The sequence below is a fragment of the Polypterus senegalus genome, chromosome 8 (assembly GCF_016835505.1).
Source record: "Polypterus senegalus isolate Bchr_013 chromosome 8, ASM1683550v1, whole genome shotgun sequence".
Classification (NCBI taxonomy): domain Eukaryota; kingdom Metazoa; phylum Chordata; class Cladistia; order Polypteriformes; family Polypteridae; genus Polypterus; species Polypterus senegalus.
The window spans coordinates 134,804,325-134,823,598 of NC_053161.1; positions in this window are offsets into that span (position 1 = coordinate 134,804,325).

A 19,274-nucleotide genomic window follows, 5' to 3' on the forward strand; every position below is an offset into this window, starting at 1 on the left:
CGGAATGTCTTTCATCTTACACTCCAGATCATAACCTTAGATCTTCAAACAAGTGTCTGCTTATAATTCCAAGAGCTAAACTTAAAAGAAGTGGTGAGACAGCCTTCTGTTGTCATGCACCTAAAATCTGGAATCACCAAAATTCGCCAGATTAATATGGAGGAGCACTTTAAAAAACTGCTAAAAACCCATTATTCTAACATGCATTCTCATAGCTACATTTTAGTGTAACCCTGGTATACTGTTTATGCATTGAATTATCATTTTTATTATGGCTCTGTAATCCGTACTAACCCCTACTTTCTCTGCTGTTCTGTTTCCAGTTTTCTGTAGTGGCGACCTGTGCCACCACCACCTGATCAAGACACCATGCAGTTCCTACATTGCTGGATTGAAGGCCAGATGTCCACATGACCATCATCATCTAACTCTTACACATGAAGCCTGAAAACCATTAGGATTGATTTAGATCATTTATGTTAGGTAGAATGCCCAGTGGGGGCAGTCGAGAGAATTGTTAAATTATTAGAAAATGTGGGTAAGGCTGATTAATAAATGTGAAATGGTTCTGTATATATGAGAATGAGCATATGATTGTTTCCTTTCATATACTCTTAGCTGAGTTCATAGTCCATCTCACTAGAATGGGTTGTAGCTCCCACTAACCCTATGCTAGGATTAATTAACTAATTAATTAATTAACTAATTAAGATAATGGATTAACAAATTGATATTATATTTTTGGATGCCCACACCCCTACCATGGCCCTATATTGGGATAAGCAAGTTTAGAAAATGTACGGGACTGCATGCCTTCAAAATGGGATTGGGTTAAGGAGCTTGCATGGGGCAATACCACCCCTGGGATGACAGAGGGCAGCCTCCTTGGCTTGCTACAGTGCCACAGGTTTGGAGCATAGAAGCTCAACCCTGCTGGGGTCCGTTTGGCCTCTACACCCGGAAGTGTGGCCAAAAGGAGATTGGTGAATACTTGGAGCACTTCCGGGTATTGCCCCGTGCAAGCTCCTTCCCTTGGTCCTTCCATTACGGAGGCATCCCAGCCAGGTAAGAATCCCAGATGTCCGTTACACTATGTACAATATACAATGTAAGATGTCAGTCAATAATGTGACTTTACGGCTGAAGAATTAGCCTAGAAGCTTCAGGTGGTTAGCATTGCTGCCATACTGCTCTAAGACAAAGGATTAGAAGAACCTTTTCAAAATTGGGTGCTGTTAAATAAAGGTGGTGTCCCTCAGGAAACAATTTTAGAAGTGTTGTTCTTATTGTCCATAAAGGATCTGAATAAGAATATAAACAACATGCTGGTTATGTTTGCAGATGAGCCCTAGCTAGAAAAAAGTGTAGATAATCCAGAATCAGTTACATTGTTAGCTGATTCAGAATAAAGGCTTGGCAGATTTTTGGCAGAAGAATTTGAATGTAAGTAAATGTAAGGTGTTACACATATGAAGGAGAAACGTTAGATTTGAATAGAAATTAGAATGTCTGACAACTGAAAGTACACCTGATGTGAAGGATCTAGGATTTATAGTGAATCGTGACTGTGTACATTCAGATAATGTAAAGAAATGATCAAAGAAGAGTACAAGTCTAGTGAGGTTATGCATAATTTATAGTACACTAGTGAGGTCTAATTTGGTATACTGTGAACAGTTTTGGTTTCCCTATTACAAAAAAGTGCAGAGGACAGAGACTAGGCTTACTCTGGGATTGAGAGATATGAACTACGAGAAAGACTGAAGGAGCTGAACATTTTTAGTGTGAGAAAACAGAGATTCATGTGTTGGAAATTATGAACGTACTGTAATTAGTACAATGGATCCCTGCAGCTATTTTCAAATAAAATTGTCAACAATAATGTGGAGACAGTTGAAATTGGATAAGGGTAAATTTTGCACAAATGTTAGAAAGTTTGTTAAGTAATGTGGTTGTGGTGGAGACATTTAAATCTCAATTTGATGTTATTTTGGAGAATCTAGGTGAATAGCACTGACGAGTTTGTTGAACTGAATGACCTGTTCATGTCAAAATTGAACTAATATTCTAACATGAAAACTAAACTTGATTACATGGAAAAGAAACCTCAACATACTGTACATGTGGAGAATAAGCAAACTTTGCACGAACGATGATCAGGCCAGGTTTTAAACTCAAGACTTCTGTAGTTGTGAGGCAGCACAGCTGACCATCATGTCTCCCTGCATCCTATAAAAGTAATTTAAGCCCATCCAGTTTCCTAAAAGCCACGTGTACTCACTTTTAGGTCGGCACTACTATGCACCTGCATGAAGCTAAAATATTGATTGTTTATTGCACTTAGCCAGAATGCCCAGATATAAATTTTACCTACTTCTTCAAGTCATAGAGCTGTGTTTAAGAAAAAAAAATTGAATTACTGAACTCATGGAACTTTTTTTTGTAAGTATAACCAAAGTACTGCGGTGGGCTGGCGCCCTGCCCAGGGTTTCTTTCCTGCCTTGCGCCCTGTGTTGGCTGGGATTGGCTCCAGCAGACCCCCATGACCCTGTAGTTGGAATATAGCAGGTTGGATAATGGATGGATGGATGAATAACCAAAGTATCCCAGATCACTCTATCCAGGGACCATATAATACTCAGGCATTCATCTCATTATGTTCACAAGGGACACACCAGGGTATAGCACACGTCATTTTAGACAGCAGGAATAGTTGCCATCTTGCACTCAGTGTGAACTTTATTTTATTTTATTTTATTACTGTGTCTCTTATTTTTCTATTCTTCATTATGTAAAGCACTTTGAGCTACATTTTTTTGTATGAAAATGTGCTATATAAATAAATGTTGTTGCTGTTGTTGAACCCAAGAAAGTCACTTCACCTGCCTGTACGCTTGTAATAAAAAATGAATGGATACTGGGCACCTGCCCATGTTTCTGTTTCACGCCATTATCTTAATCAATATGACAAAGTATAATATATTGGGATTTTTGTTACTAATTAGCTTTCTGCATTGTATTTGGATGGGCTGTTTAATGTTAGTTTAAGATTAATGTATCTCAAGTCTTTCTGTGATTTACTAGATTGATGGTATTTTTGATTAGACTGATTTTTTATAATTTTTTTATGGAACTTTTTGTCTGAGTATATGCTTGTATTTTAATGCATATTTGAAAATACATGGAATTTCATAAAAATGAATAGAAACAAAATAACTATAGATCTCTAATTGTAAGGTGTATTACCATGGAAATGTGCCACATTGTTGGTTTAATAATCCTAAATGTATACTGCAAGCCGCTTGTGCTTCAGGAGTTGGATGATGATTATAACTTGTCACATTACTAAAAGCAACTTATCCAATGTTGTATTCATCCATTCATGCCAACATCCATCCATTTTTAATGTGATTATCCCATTCTAACATTTTTATTTGATAAAAGATCAATTAAAGAACCTTAGGACAATCTAGATGAGAACAGGTCATTCAGCCCAACAAAGTTCACTAGTCCTATCCACTTAAATCTTCCAAAATAACATCAAGTCGAGTTTTGAACGTCCCTAAAATCCTACTGTCCAGCACACTACTTGGTAGCTTATTCCATATGTCTATGGCACCACTAGTAACTTCTATCTTTTGTTTATAAAAGACCAATATGTGACCCATCTTCGTGCTGTTTATTTACAATGCAATGCAATATATTTTTGCATTTTCAGGTGCAGAGTGCAGTGAATAAATTCTTAGGTAAAATGTAAATATATATTATACTAATTCCTAAATACAGAATTAGTATATATAGTATAAAGATACTTATTTGTTAAAACACACAGAAAACAAAGCAGAAACTGATTAATGTAAATTGAAAACAACAATATCTGGTCATTAATTAATCATTGAACTATGGCCAGTTGACAAAAGAGGAGAAAGTTAAAGACAAAATCAGAGTTACATTCACAGCCCTGGAAATTTCAAAGTGTTAACTCGGACAAAAATGAGTGTTCAAAGAGACAAATGGGCTTTAAAGCAAACTACATGATTTTGTGAAAATTTAAATTTTCAGTTCAATCCAATCTTCTTAAGCACCCTTCTACTTAACGCCTCAGTGTACTATACAGTAATTGCAAATTAACTCCAACTAGCCAACCCGGGGCATACCATACGGCGCATAATCAGGCCAGTTTTTTAATGATTTTTAAGCACAGGGAGAAAATTAATATTTGAAAAATCGGTAATGTAATAAATCAGCAAGAAAAACAACATTGTAACAATGCACGGAACGAACCAACACACAATCGTCCGTGACTGAAAACTGGCGGACCGCCATCGCGCCTTCTCCTGCCAGACGAAGGGATGGGGATGCACGGCGCTCAGGCGCGGAGGATGGAACGGGAGGAGAGGAGAAGGACGTCCATTCAGCTCCCTCCGTCATGCTAGTCTGCTGATTTCTCGTTCAGTATGCACTGCCCGCTCTTGTGCCCACATCCAACTCGTCACTGGAGTCGTTGTCGTCTTTACACAGTCCAGATACACCCGTCACTCACGTAGACATTTCATTGCTCTGTGTGGTTTTGGCTGCTTTTCAATATAATCCACCAAGACATCCGACCACTGTAGTAGCGAGGTGGGAGGGGGGTGTGTACAAAGGGTAGGGACGCAACCAGTGGGAGTGTATGAGTCGCACTTAGTGGGAATTTTACGATTTGCAGTCCGAACGGGGTTCAACGGCTTACCCACGCCTAGACACACGCTCAATCTCATGCATAATTATTTATTGAATGCTAAACACTTCTAGAAAGACACGGTTGTCACGGTTGTCTAAAACGGGTTGGTGTGAGAATACAACAGTAGGTGAATGAAAAGATGGCACTCTGGAGAGAGCAAAATACAACACAATAGTGAACCCGCGGCATAACAAACGCTGCATAATTATTTATTGATGGTTGAACACTTCTGGAAAGACATTGTTGTCTAAAAAGGGAGGGTTTGAGGATACAACAGAAAGTGAATGAAAAAATGGAACTCTGGAGAGAGCAACATATAATTAATTGTCCGTGAGTGAAGAAGACGCATGTTTGATGCGAATTGCTGTGTGTAGCGTGTAAAACAGTTTGCCATGGTGCACGCGGTCGTGCGTCGTAACCGAAAAGTCGGTTTTTAAAGACTGCTTACTTCATTGTGTTTTAACCTCAGTTGTAAAGGACTGATTTAAGGATCCCATGGGATACCCCTCGCAAACCGTTTTACACGCTGCATATGGCGATTCACCTCCGCGAGAAACATGCCTCTATGAACAGTCAACATGGCTCGGAGGTACATGAGGCCTCTATGACAGACAAATATAAATGACGCTGTTTTTTCTGTGTCATCGTGTCCGAGTTAGTGGGTGTGGCTCTGCGAGTTATCGTCATATCCAATGGTCTTGGAGTTGGTGGGCGTGGGCCATAGGTGTCTTACTTGTCGGCGGCTTAGTGAATCCACGCCCCTTCCGGCGTGCTTTCCATGGGTGTCTTGCCTTTCCATGGGTGTCTTGCCTTAGTGAATTATATATATAGATAATAAGAAAAATGTGCTTGGTTATCATGACTGCCCATAAGGGTATTAGCAGTAGCTTATGTGAATGATGAGAAGCCTCCAAGACACTTTGTCATGATCCACTGTCATGTCAACTGCTGTCCACATTTTTTTCTATGCCTGACTTTCTCCAGCTCAAGGTTGCCCAGTCTGGTAGTATCACATACAAGACAGGAAGCAATCCTGGTTGATGCATTAGTCCATCACATACCATGCACCATACAGTATATGTACACATACACTCAAGCACAAAACTAACTATTCAATCCTCTGTAAAAAGTCCTGTGATAATGCATTTATACATCCATTTAACACATTTTTATGGTTGCTCAGCACCAGAGGTAATCACGGCAGCAGTGCCAGAAGACAGGAATAAAATCTGAGCAGGACACCACACTCATTCAAACCGGGCCATACAAAAGTTTTTCATTAATCTAACATGTTAAAGAATCAGAATCATAACATGTTAAAGAATCAGTCTTAAATTTATGCTGCACCCTGCACCAAGCACTTCAACACAAGGCAACAAGCAACCTAGAGTACATTTCTAAGCTACAAGGATAAATTACAAGATATTTCAATATACTGTATGATGAGCATATTCTATAAAAGGCACTAGAAAAATAAAGATTGCCTTATTAGTTGAAAATGTATGTAAGACACCATAACAGAGGGCAAGGCTCAAAACTGTAGTTGAGACAGATAATAGAGAAAGTGAACTTTTAGCGCCCAGAGTCCTAGGAAAATGCAGACAGATTCTTTAGAATAGATAATACTTTATTTGTCCCCAAGGGGAATTGGTTGATCTCAGCCATGTGCATAGTTTTATTATGTGGCCTAGAAGCATATTCTTGGACTAAGAATCAGTTGCCTGAATGTTCAATTCCTGCTTTAGATCAGAGATGTCTGTTTTGCTGTTGGATTACATATGCATTTCTATCAATGGCTTGTATCGTTCTGTGCTGTATATTTAAAGCCATTTTGGTTCTATCCATTTGAAGCATTATTTAAATTAAAAGCAATTGTGATAAAATGACTATGAAAAATTAACAGCAAATGTACAGTTTACCCATCAAAAAGTTATCATTTCTTCATCAATTATTCACCCCTTTCTCTCTGAGATGTTACATGGAAATATTTATGCAAATGATATTTAGAAGGTTTTCCTTTTTTATCAGATTTTTATATATGCAACCCAATAGTGTATTGGATCAAAATAAGACTCCATCATGCAGTCAAGCATGAAACAGCAGCAGCACACAACTTCCCAAAAACGGTTTCATCAGCATAATGATAAATTCGTATCTGATCGCTGTCACTTCAGAAACATAAACAGTCATATCAATTGCTAGCTCATTATCGTTTTATCTTCCCCTATACCTACTCATTTGTAAGTATTGTGCAAGTTTTACAGAAGAGATCTTGTTCCTTCTATCAAGTAAGTGATCTTTTTTCTCAGAGGCATGAAGTCTTGCTCTGTAATGGCCATGCAACAGCTTTCATTAACCCTGCTGATTAACACTGTTGTAAATGGCAGGATGAACTGTCATAGACTAAAAATTCAGACAAGGGCTGAATTCTTATCACACTATAAGAGGTGGAGGGATGAATATGCACATCCAGTGAAAGTTTTGAGTGCACTTAAATAGATTAAATATAAAAGTAATCCACATTCAAATTATTCATCCATCCATCCATTTTCCAACCCGCTGAATCCTAACACAGGGTCATGGGAGGCTGCTGGAGCCAATCCCAACCAACACAGGGCGCAAGGCAGGAAATAATCCTGGGCAGGGCACCAACCTTATTTATTTATTTTTTTAAATTTTAAACTGTCATCCCAAGTATATGCATGTTAGATTGAATAGCATTTCTATTTTACCTTAATAAAAGTAAATGGGGGATTGTAAAGGATGTGCTTGGGGATGCACTGGAACTTCATATAGGACTGGTGTCTTCCTTGTGCTTGTCATATTTAATGGGATAGGATCCACATTCTATGACCCTGAACTGGAAATGCAGGCCCAGAATATTAATTGATGAGTTGATGGATGATTAGACAATTTGATTTACCTGGCTGAACACAGGTGGCCAATGCCTACAGTATCCTGGAAATATGGTGCAATTCAAGGAGCAATCCTGGGGCCCACTCACTCATACTAAGGAACTTTAGTGTTAAGAATTAATCTAGTCTGCAGATCGTTGCTGCACATGAAAAAAAACCTGTTGAAATACAATGAAAAAATGTAAGCTTTAGACAGTGATCATACCAGGAATAGAACTCAGGTAAATGTCAGTGTAAGGCAGTCATTAGGGGCAATAAAGGTTTGAATTTTTTATTTATCCCTCAGATAACTCCAAAATTCTGCCTTCTCCCTAGCCTGGAGGGTATTCCATTTTTTACTGGTTGGTGGGATAGTGTGCATATATACAGAAGACAAGGTTGCAACATTTTTAAAAACAATGAAGAAATGGAAAAAGAGAGAAAGAAAAAGAGAATTACAGAAGAAAGTAAAAGTACCTAGAGGAAACCCAGTTGGACATGGAAAAGACATGGAAGGTCGACACATGATCAGGCCATGAATCAAACACTGAGGCTACTGTGTCTCCCTGAGCTAAATTTTCCTGAGGGGAAAATAATGACATACAGGTACGTAAGTAAAGATAGCAGTCTTGACACAGTGACAACTGAAGGAGATTCAGGTGTATGTGTTCCCATGAGTTTTTCTAAGTGTTTTCTAGGCTCCTCACACATTCCGAAGAACTGTGTGTCGGGTAGATAGTCAGCTTGACTCACACCTTATCCAGGGTTGGTTCCTTCCTTGCACCCAATAATTCAATAATCAGGCTGATTTTATAAATCTTTGGTGTATCATAATGTTCATGTACATTTTGTTACATAGAATGGAATTTATTGAGTGTCAGATATTTATTAAGCTTATCATTCATTCTGTGTCCTCTAACTCTCCAACTTAATAGTAGAACTAACCTAGCAGTAGATACTAATCCATGTCACAGAGCACACAGCAAAGTGAATTAGTATCTCCAGGCGACAGTGTCATTTTGGGGTAGAATATCAGAGAATTTGGAGAAAACATATAACCTTCACAGGAAAGGGATACAAACCCCAGAGTCAAACATGTAGATCATGTGTTGCTATACTAGCTAGAAGTCTTAATTTTATTACTGTCTCCCTGAGAGTGTAAAATCCCTAACTACTAACTCTCTGCCCTTTGGTGGGTGTTGCAGGTGTCTTTTTTGGCTAGTTTTATATCCTTTGGCCCTTGTTTAGGCACATAATTCCTTGTATAGTGCCAGGACAGGATCATCTGGCATAAGCACTACATATAAAATCATTAAACTTGGTAAAAAAAATTGCAGTTTTCAAATTATTCTTTAATTTTAAGGTTAAATTTCGATGTTTTTTTGATAATATTTTGAATGTCATTTTTAGATCTGCTGTAATCTTTTTCATAAATCTGAATATAAATATCTCATTTATTCAGTTATTTATGTGATGGATTTGCATTATGGCAAGATCTAAATTCATTATTATTTATTTTTGTTGTATCGTGACACCATTGTGTTTTTGGTATGGGCGCCCCAATTGCATTGAAGGACAGGACTGTTGGTTGGAGCAGTGATATTTAAGTTGACCACTCAGTACACTCACTATTTAAGTTTGACTAATTATTGTGCTGTTTAAAGTGTTTCAGGTTTTGAATTATTTGGCTATGAACTTACGACTGTTTCTTGGCTTTGATTTTTGTTCACTTTTTTTTTCATGTTTGTTAGGCTTGCTTTCCTGGTTTTGACTACACTTATGATTCATCTTCTGACTTGCTTTCAAATTTTTCCCTGTGATCTGCTGTTTTTCAGCTCATGGCAGAAGATCATCATTATGCATCCTTTTTCATGACTACGGCCATATCATTTATGGTGACAGTGCTAGTTGCGGTTCTTCTGGATGTGGCCTGTGACATCATTTTAAAAGATTGTGGAGTTCAGTACTCACTATTCAGGTCTCTGGATAAATCTCAAAGAACAACAAATTAATATTGCTAGTGCTAGTTAGGGAAATATGTATAAGTAGCAGTATGGACCTTTTCTTTTATGGACCATTCAGTTTGGTTAAAAATATTTTGGTTATTTTGGTCTTTGGTATTTAAACGTTTTGTCTTCCTGATTCAAGATGCACGATAGTTTTTTGATCACGGTTTCATTTGAACCCTTTTATTCATCTCTCAATGTTTTTTAAAACCTATTATTATGGTTTGCGAGTGAAATTCTCAAAATAAACCCTGCTAGAAAAGAAAAGTATTCTGCCTCAAAGGACCTTGATCCAAAATTGGTTTAATTAATTAGTGAAATGGCCGCCACACATTTCACTCTGAAAGTACCATTCATGTACCTTTTTACTTTCTCTCTCTTCTGTCTTTCCCACAATTTCAATCACTGAATGCTCAACTACATCTTTCACTAGTGAGCCTTCCAGAAAGGGGGTGTCCCTTAAACTGGGGATGAGCATACTGAATTATCGTTTATATAGTGTCACAGGAGGCTGGGGGCCAGACCCAGCCGGGATGCCTGGAAGGACCGGGAGCCAGTGTGTACATCTCCTGGGCCACAAAGGGACCATGGGGACCGAGCCAGGAGGCTCAAACCTATAGGGGCCCGTGGCCACTGCCAGGGGGTCCCCCAAGTGTAATAGAGCCCGGGAAACCTGCACTTCTGCCACACCTGGGAAGGTGCAGGAAGGTCCTTCCAGGGATGACCAGAGTGTTTCCGGGTGCAAGGGCAGCACTTCCACCACACCAGGAAGTGCTGCCGGAAAAGCATCATCAAGCACCTGGAGCACATCTGGGTGGAAATAAAAGGAGCCACCTCACTCTAATCTGGGAGCTAGAGTCAGGAGCGGGAGCAGGACGAAGCTCCCGGGAGCAGAGGAAAGGCGGTCCAAGGACATTGGGAAGACAGCTAATGTTAATGGTGTTTGGTGCGGGAGCACTGTGTGTTGTGTGGATTTTATTGAATAAACGTGTGTTTTATAAAGTGTTGGGGTCTGTCTGGTGGTGTTTGGACCCGTGTCTCACAATAGATATTCTAGTAGTCAATCAAATACTTTGAACAAAAAAAAAAACTTTTGTTGGTTATTTTAAATTTAGTAATGGGTGTTTGTTTGCTGACAGGAGGCAGAGGGTTAACAGCATACTGGTTCAAATCTGATACACACATTCCCAATTCTCAGAACTGAATCAAGGGCTCATTGTGCCATCTCTATTGATCATGGGGAGTTCTACTTTGAGCTTTTGGAGCAAAAGAGGGCATGGTTGTAATGTTTGTGGGACACCTTTTATAAATCTAAATTATATCTGTGGGACAGCAAGTATGGATCTATTACAGATTTTCACCAAGTTTACTTCTTTCCTGCTTCACACTTTTTGTTTTAGAATTATTGTTTTCAGTGTTTGAATACTTTCAAGTGCTTTAATATTTTTTACTTATGCTCTTAATGCACGTAACTCTTCTTTAAACACTATCTAAGGGTTATTTCCCAGGCAGTTTCCATAATAATCCCTTACATTAACAGGAAGCCACCTTTTCCTGCTACCCTCTAGCTTTCTGTGGGAGTCTCCGTGGCTTCCTCCCATTCTCTTCTGCTGTCCCCTGTCTGGTTAAATGAGTTTTTAGTGAACCACTTCAGCTTACATTCTCTTGCTTTATGTTGCCACTGTAGTAAGCTACCGTTCTTTTATTTAAATCCCAGTCAGAAAGGCAGGTCCTTGGAATGCTTAGATGATTGATCAGCAGTCTTGTACACATCCAGAATAACGAATGTCTCCTCAGGTAAAGTGGTCTGTCATTTGTCTATCCATGTCTGAATCTGCTTAATCCAACTCAGGGTCATGGAGACACAGTCAATCATGTTCGGAGGCACTCGTGAACAGGTCACTAGTCACATACACACACCTACAGTCAATCATACAGGGACAATTTGGAGAGTATGTATGATCCATGTATGCATATTTCTAGATACTATTACATATGGATAGTGGGAACTGGTAGAATATCCATCACATTATTATGTGGTGTTGTGATAAAATGAAAATAATCTTTTGGATACGTTTTTATTATTTGTATTGTGGAAGTGGTTTCATCACAGTATTTTTAAAAGATCACCTTAGTTGATGCAGTGCCTAATGCTGCCAGCTCACAGTCTTTGCGACCTTGGTTCAGGTCTATTCTCGGCCTGGTTTGTCTCTGTAGAATGTACATACATATTCACTTGGATTTTCTCTGGGTACTGTAATTTCTTCTATATCCCTAACCAAGTTTGGTTGGTTAGTTCATATACATTATCCTGGTAGGAGTGGGTGTGATGTGTGACAGTGGGGCATTCTACCCAGGATTGGTTCCTATCTTCCTATGTGGTGTCCATTAACTCTGTAGCAAGAAAAAATGTTTCAGCATTGGTACTGATGTGCAGTTCAGATTGTCATCCTCTGCTTGCCTGTCACACCCCCCTTTTCTCTTTTGTTTTCTGTTGACATTATAGTCTGAAATGTATTGTTTATAAAACACTGCTGGACAGCAGATGAAGTGGACAGCTTGCACAACACAATTTATCCACAGCCTGAGCATCTTCCTTAGCAAAGCATTCATGAAATAAAACCTTTTTATTCTTTCCTAATAATACAGCCAAACAACGCTTCAAGCTCTATAGATGTAAAACACTTCATTAGTCCTTTGCAGATTTTAAACTAGCTTGATTTTGCCACAGACCCTGAGGAGATGTTTTATTTTCACAATAAATTAAACTGTGTTTCCCTCTGCACTATTGCACTGGCAAAACTATGTAAAACTAAAATCAAATCTACTGAAATTTCACTTTTAGCATCAAATACATCTGCCATTTCAATATGTCATTTGTTTAGTAGGCTATGGAATAGCTGCAATGTTGGCCCTGATTCTAATTCTGAAAGTGCATGGGACATGGGTGATTTTAAATAGTTTCAAAGTCAACTTTCATCTTCAATAACCTCCAGCTAGGAACATACTATCCGTAAAATGCTCCTGTAGTCTGCTGCAGTGTGTCACCGTTGTAGAGTTAGCAGGCTCATTTACCTTATGCGCCTCTGTGTGTCATTTTTTTTTTTAGGCAAGGGCATAGCCGAGGGTGTTTGAAACAAGGTTACAATGAAGAGTTTGGATAGTCTAGTGTGTCTTAATAATTATTTTGCACACATTTTTAGAAACCATTTTATTCGGCTGCTGTGTATTAGCTCAGCAGTAGCAGTGTGCCTTTATTTCTGTCATTTTCAATTCATAGCTGTGCTGCCTTCTGTGTAGAAATTATGCATTCTCTCAAGGGTCTCATGGGATTTCTCCAACTGTCTAAATCAGGTAGTGGGCAGATTCAGTCCTGGAGGGCTGCAATGGCTGCAGGTTTTTGTTTCCAACCTAGTTGCTTAATAAGAAGCACTTATTGCTCAAGTAACACTTCTGCTTCACTTTAGTTGTCTCGCTCATTAAGATTTTGAACCCTTATTGCTTACTTTAGTCTTAAACAGCTGTAGTCTTGGTTTTTAATTGCTCCTTATTAGCAATAAGATGTAAATGACAAAAGAAACTACCATTTCTCCATTTAGCTTGTTTCCATTTATACTTGTGTATATTTATTATGCACTATTGGGTTTAATTAAATACTTGAAAGGAAAGTGAAGAGAAAAAAGTGAAGCATTGAGAATAACTCATCTGTTTTAGACTTCAAATCATTTGGATGATATCCTTAGAAAGGAAAAAAAAATCTAAGATATGAGAATGATTTGACATGGCAGAGTTAAAGAACTAGAAAGCCATGAAATTAAATAATTGACAAGGATTGTTTTTTAATTAAGCAACTGGGTTTGAGCAAAAACCTGCAACCACTACAGCCCTCCAGAACTGACTTTGCCCACCCGTGGTCTAAAGGATGGTTGTCAATTCATCTCTTTAAGTTGGTCTAAAATTAAGCTACGTACCTGACTATATAATTTGGTATCTCACACAATGTACACTCCTTTCTTGGTTCTTTCTCTACCAAATTAGAAGGTAGTGTATGTTGGCTTACAAGTTCATCACAGTGTTCCTTTAAAAAGCAAAGGGTCCCATACTTTTATCTGGAGAATCACTGTAGTTTTTGGTTTTCCTTTCACCCAATTTCCTAAAGTAGTTAGTGAATGTCATGGTTGCTGAATCAATCCCTGGCTCACTGTGTGGCCTTTAAACTGCTGATGTACTGACTGATCTTCCTTTCAAAATGTTATCACTGGGACTGTGCAGATCATGAAAGACCAGAGGATTGCTATAAGGTGAACATACTGATTAATCTTTGCACCTAACTTACCAGTTAACATACTCTGTATTTATTTGGTCCATCCATTATGACGTCCCAACTGGGTAAGACATCACTCTCCATCCCAGTCAGGATGCCAGTCCATCTGTTAAGGTATTTACACTATATATACTGTAAATGTGCCATAACATTTTCAGACTCTCTTAATTCAATTCAGCATCGCTGATACAATTATGTGCAAATCAGGAAGCAGTCCAGAACAGGACGCCAGTCCATTGCACCACCCATTTACACAAAACAAACCAACCTGGATGAAATTTGCATTTGTCATTGAACCAAACCAACATGTTTTTGGGTTGTAGGAGGAAAACCTCTGAAGATATAGGGAGAACATCCAAATCCCACAAAGACAAGATTCAAACCCATGATGGCAACCATTGTGCTACCCATAGTTTAAATATTGTGACCACCCAACCAACCAACACAACATTCTTTTAGTAATGTTTCCATTCCATCCTAATTGAATACATTTAATGAAGACTTTTCACCAACAGAAACACATGATATACAAATTTAGTAAATTCGCAGTACTATGTCTGCCCAGTTATGAGAGTTGGATGCTATAAAATATTGTCCTCTGTTCTAGGTTCAAACAAACTGACTTGCATAATTTCTTGTTCTCTAGTAATCAGACTAGGGACTTTCCCTCAGTCCTATTAATGCACCTTTGGCCAAACCCAGATGGAATTCCTTATTTTGACGGCTGAAGTGAACTGATCCTCTTGGCTCCTGCCCCTCTTTTATAGTAGGTCCTGATCACATGACTGGAAGTGGTGCAGTGTTCTTTAGTAGTGAATTCACTTGGATGGGTAACCTCCTGTGGACTTTTATAGATGCTTCTGGTCATTTTCTGAAAAGAGACAAAAACGTGCTTTGAGGCACTTTAAGTTAATTTTTGCGCTGTGATTTTATGTTTATGGTTACATTTACAATTTTTGGCTTAGCAGATGTTTTTATCCAAAGCAATTTACAAAGGAGATCAACATAAATGAGTAAACCACAGTCTGGGGACTGTTTCGGAAACAAGTGCTGCAGGTCAAGGATACAAAATTGATTATCATAAGTGAAGAGCTCAGAAAACAAAAAATAAGACAGTAAGAATTCATAGATTACAAAACTTAACAGATCAGCAAACATAAGACTCTTCAAATGCTTCTTAAATACAGTGAGGGAGCCAGCAATTCGGATGAAGGTGGGCAGCTCTTTCCTCCAGCCAGGAACTCCACATGAAGAGTCTGGCCTGAGGTTTAACACCACATAAAGGTGGTATCGCCAGAGGCGATTCAACAGCAGACCTGATTTCACCCGTGCTCCCAGCTTACTTTATATATAGCAAAGGTATAAAAGTTAAGAAGTCAAATAAAATTTGGGGGATCCAGTGTTAATTGCCGCTGGGAGGGCAAGAAGGATGTGTTTTGTGAAAACGAGTCTACTGCCATAGTTGTGCCTAGTTTCTTGTTGACTTTCAAAGTGACAGGGGACTTCGTGTTTTCAGAGTCCTTATATGCTAGAAGACTGGGGCTTGCTGGCAGGTCGCTATTCCTCTTATTGGGAATCGACCCTTTGTTCTAAGAGGAGGATGGGGGAAATATGCAAGTACATGTGTCACACACAAATCTTTCTCCTGTCCACCCATAAAACCTGTTCCCATATTAGATGCAGCAGAATCACACACTTAACATTAAATTGTGGCACTGCACGATGCTTGTCCAATGTTGCTTTCCTCAAATCATCGCAGTTACAGGTATCTTACTTTTCTTATAGGGACACCTGGCTTTAGCCACATTAAAACTGAGATTGCACAACTGTGGTAGGCTTGAGTACTGATCTTAAAATCTTAAAACCTTTGGTGTTAAGACCCAGTACAATTTCCAATTTGCTATTTCCAGACTAAAGGAGTAAATCCTGCACACTCTGTAAATCACCCTCAGGCAAACATGCACACTCATTTATATAGGAACAATTTGAACATTGGGACATAATTCTGTGCAATGTGGCTTCCAAAAACCTGTGAATGATTCAGTCTTACAGCCCAATCCCAATTTGCATTTTGTGGGAGCTCCTTGCTGACTTTTATGCTTCAGCTATCTTCCAGGCATACTCCTCTCAAATAATGGCTTGGATTTTATCTTGCGATAGATTGCACTATCTTTGCCTTTGTAATACAATTCTTAGAAGCACTAACTTCAAGCAAAATTTTATGCCTTTGGCCTATTCATTTGCCTATTGTGTTCCTCAGTTTTTGCAAGTCCTAATTTTTGAAGATGGCTACTGAGGCATTAGGGTTATTAAACTAAATTGCCTATACTGGAACACCTTTTTGCACAAGATACAAGGAATTCTTCTTTTGCTTTGCTCAAGTGCCTTTCCTCAGACCCAGCCATCTACTTAGATATTGCTCGTCCCTCCTTCCAAAGATGTCTGTTGCTGTGTTAGGTATCTCTTAGAGAAAGAGATAACAGGAGATTGTTGGTAGGTTAGCATGCTGGTAAACCCATTTACCACATATGCCATACTACCCTCATTTATTTTCTGTTGCTGTCTACAGACTGAGCTTTCAAGTTTAAAACTCATTTAGGGTGTACTCACACTAGGTACATTTGTTCGGTTGCGTGCCTGAGCACGATTGTCCCCACTACCTACTCCCCCACTGGCCTGCACTCACACTATTCTTTAATGTTCTAGGCCCAGGCACAATTTCACCATGACTCACAACTGATAGCAACCTCTTACTGTAGTTTCTCAAAGGTTTGCAAAAATCTTCTGAAAGATCTTAGACCATTCCTCCATGGCAAATTCCTCCAGCTCATGCAAATTAGGTAACCGTAAGCTCTCTTAATAGGACTGAAATCTTGTCTTTGAAACAGCCACTCCAAGACCTTTATTTTGGTGTTTCTCAAAAGGTTCTGGACCAACTATGTGATGTGTGCTTTCAGTTATTATCTTGCTAAAAGACCCAGCAATGACCCAAAGCCAGACTGGCAGCAGATTTATTCAAATTATCCTTTAATATGTCAACATAATCTTCTTTCTTCATTTTGCCACGTATCCAATCAATCTTTTCTGTGCGTGAAGCAGCAAAACAGCCCCACAGCATTATGCTCTCATCATCATATATAATTGTGGGAACTATGGCTTTATGGTTGAAGGCCTTTCCCTTCCTTCGACAAGCAAAAGCTGTATCCTGATGCCCAAAAAGTTCCAGTTTTGTCTCATCAGACCAAAGGACAGACTTTCAGCATTCATTCCCATGCTTCAAATGGTCCTGGGCAAACTTCAGTCCAGTGTTGGAATTTTGCTGTGTGAGCAATGCAGTTTTCCTAGTTTGATGACCTCAAAGTTTCTCATGATAAAGAGCCCTCACAAAAGTCCAGAAGAGGCCAGCTCAATGACAGTGGCCTTTGCAGTGATCTAGGGGTTCTTGTTGGATTCTCAGATTATTTCCCTCTCCATTGTCTTTGAAATCTTGCGTCTGTAACTATGGCCAGGTTTTTTCTGACAGAATGGGTCACTTTGCATTGTGAAATGAAGCAACGTGCAGCTGTTCTGGACACAGTGAAATGCTTGGAAGAGACTGTATAGCCATCACCCTTAAGATGAGTATCCACTATCTTTTCTCTGAGGTCCATACTGATTTCTTTTGTTTTTGGCATGATTAATTAACTTTTTACAAATAATGTAAATGTGATGCCTCTCCATCTTCCCTTTAAGTACCACTAGTTCTGTTCATTTCAGTCCATTTATTAGAGTGTAGTGCTAATCGATTCAGCCAGTCAAGTCATATGGGGTTCAGGTATGGTTTGACACCAGAACATTTAACTTTATTACAATGCTTCCTGACAGATTCACATGGGGCTAATACTTTTGACCCCCCAATTTTCAATAAAGTTGAAAAAGCAAAATATAAGGTATTTTATGCACCAAATGAAGGTTTATACATTGATGAATGTTTTACTTTGTAACGTTTCAAAAATGATGTTAAAATTTGACATACATGTAGGAAATTGTCCCCTTTTTCATAGGGGCTATTTATTATGACTTTATTAATGTCTGTAATAAATGGGATCAAAAATGAATGCAGACATAGAGATAATGCAGAATATCCACATAGGGAGTAATCTGGGCTGATATTTGAATTCAGGTCCCACTAGTTGTGAGACCATGAATATTCTTGTGGCCATTTCTTTTTCCATTTCACTTTGTTTTCTCTGTAAATGTTTCATTTCAATGAGTTGGTTGCACTGACAATGATTTCAAATTTGAACTGGAAAAATACAAATTTGAGCTATCAATTTTGAATTTGCAACAGGTGATCACTATTATACAACAAAAAATGAAATTCTGTCATTTCAGATAGGAGCAAGGAAATAATTAACCTAATATGAGAACTTTAACCAGAGAACTGATAGGAATGACAGCTTTACTGCAGTATACAAAATGCAATTCTAATACAACAGGAACAATTCAAAGAGGTCCAAAGTTATCACTAAAAGAGATAAAGTCCACGCACAGACTTATAGGTCTGTGCTCTGGAGGGGAACAAAAATACAGCAATCAAGACAAATAGATCATAAGATGATAAATGTTAACCCTCTATTGTTATGCATATATTTATAAAAATGAGATCCAGAGACTCACTCACATTGAAACAGTAAGATGAAATATTTCTGTCTTTTTCAGAGACCACATGGAACTGGAGCGTATGTTCTGGGGGCAACACAGAGGAGGCATTCCACAAATGGAGCCAATCCCAGCCAACACAGGGCACAAGGCAGGAAACAAACCCTGGACAGGGCACCAGCCACCGCAGAAAACCCACACAGACATGGGGAGAACATACAAACTCCATGCAAGGAGGACCTGGGAAGCGAACCCAGGTTTATTGTTTGGTAATTTATTTTTATTTTTTAAAAAATTTTTTTTAACTATGTTTTTCTCAAAAAATTAAAAAAAAAAATTATTTTCTTCCCAGGTAAGGCTGGGTATTTCAGCTAGTTTTGTATTATTTCCTTGTATGTGAAAATTTTTATATTTCCAGTACAAATTTAAATATAACATAACTTAACTTTTTCAAACCTGCTTAACCCAATTTTACAACAACAACAACAACATTTATTTATATAGCACATTTTCATACAAACAGTAGCTCAAAGTGCTTTACATATTAAAGAATAGAAAAATGAAAGACACAATTATAAAACAAAATAAATCAACATTAACATCGAATAAGAGTAAGGTTCAATGGCCAGGGGGGACAGAAAAACAAAAAAACTCCAGATGGCTGGAGAAAAAATAAAATCTGTAGG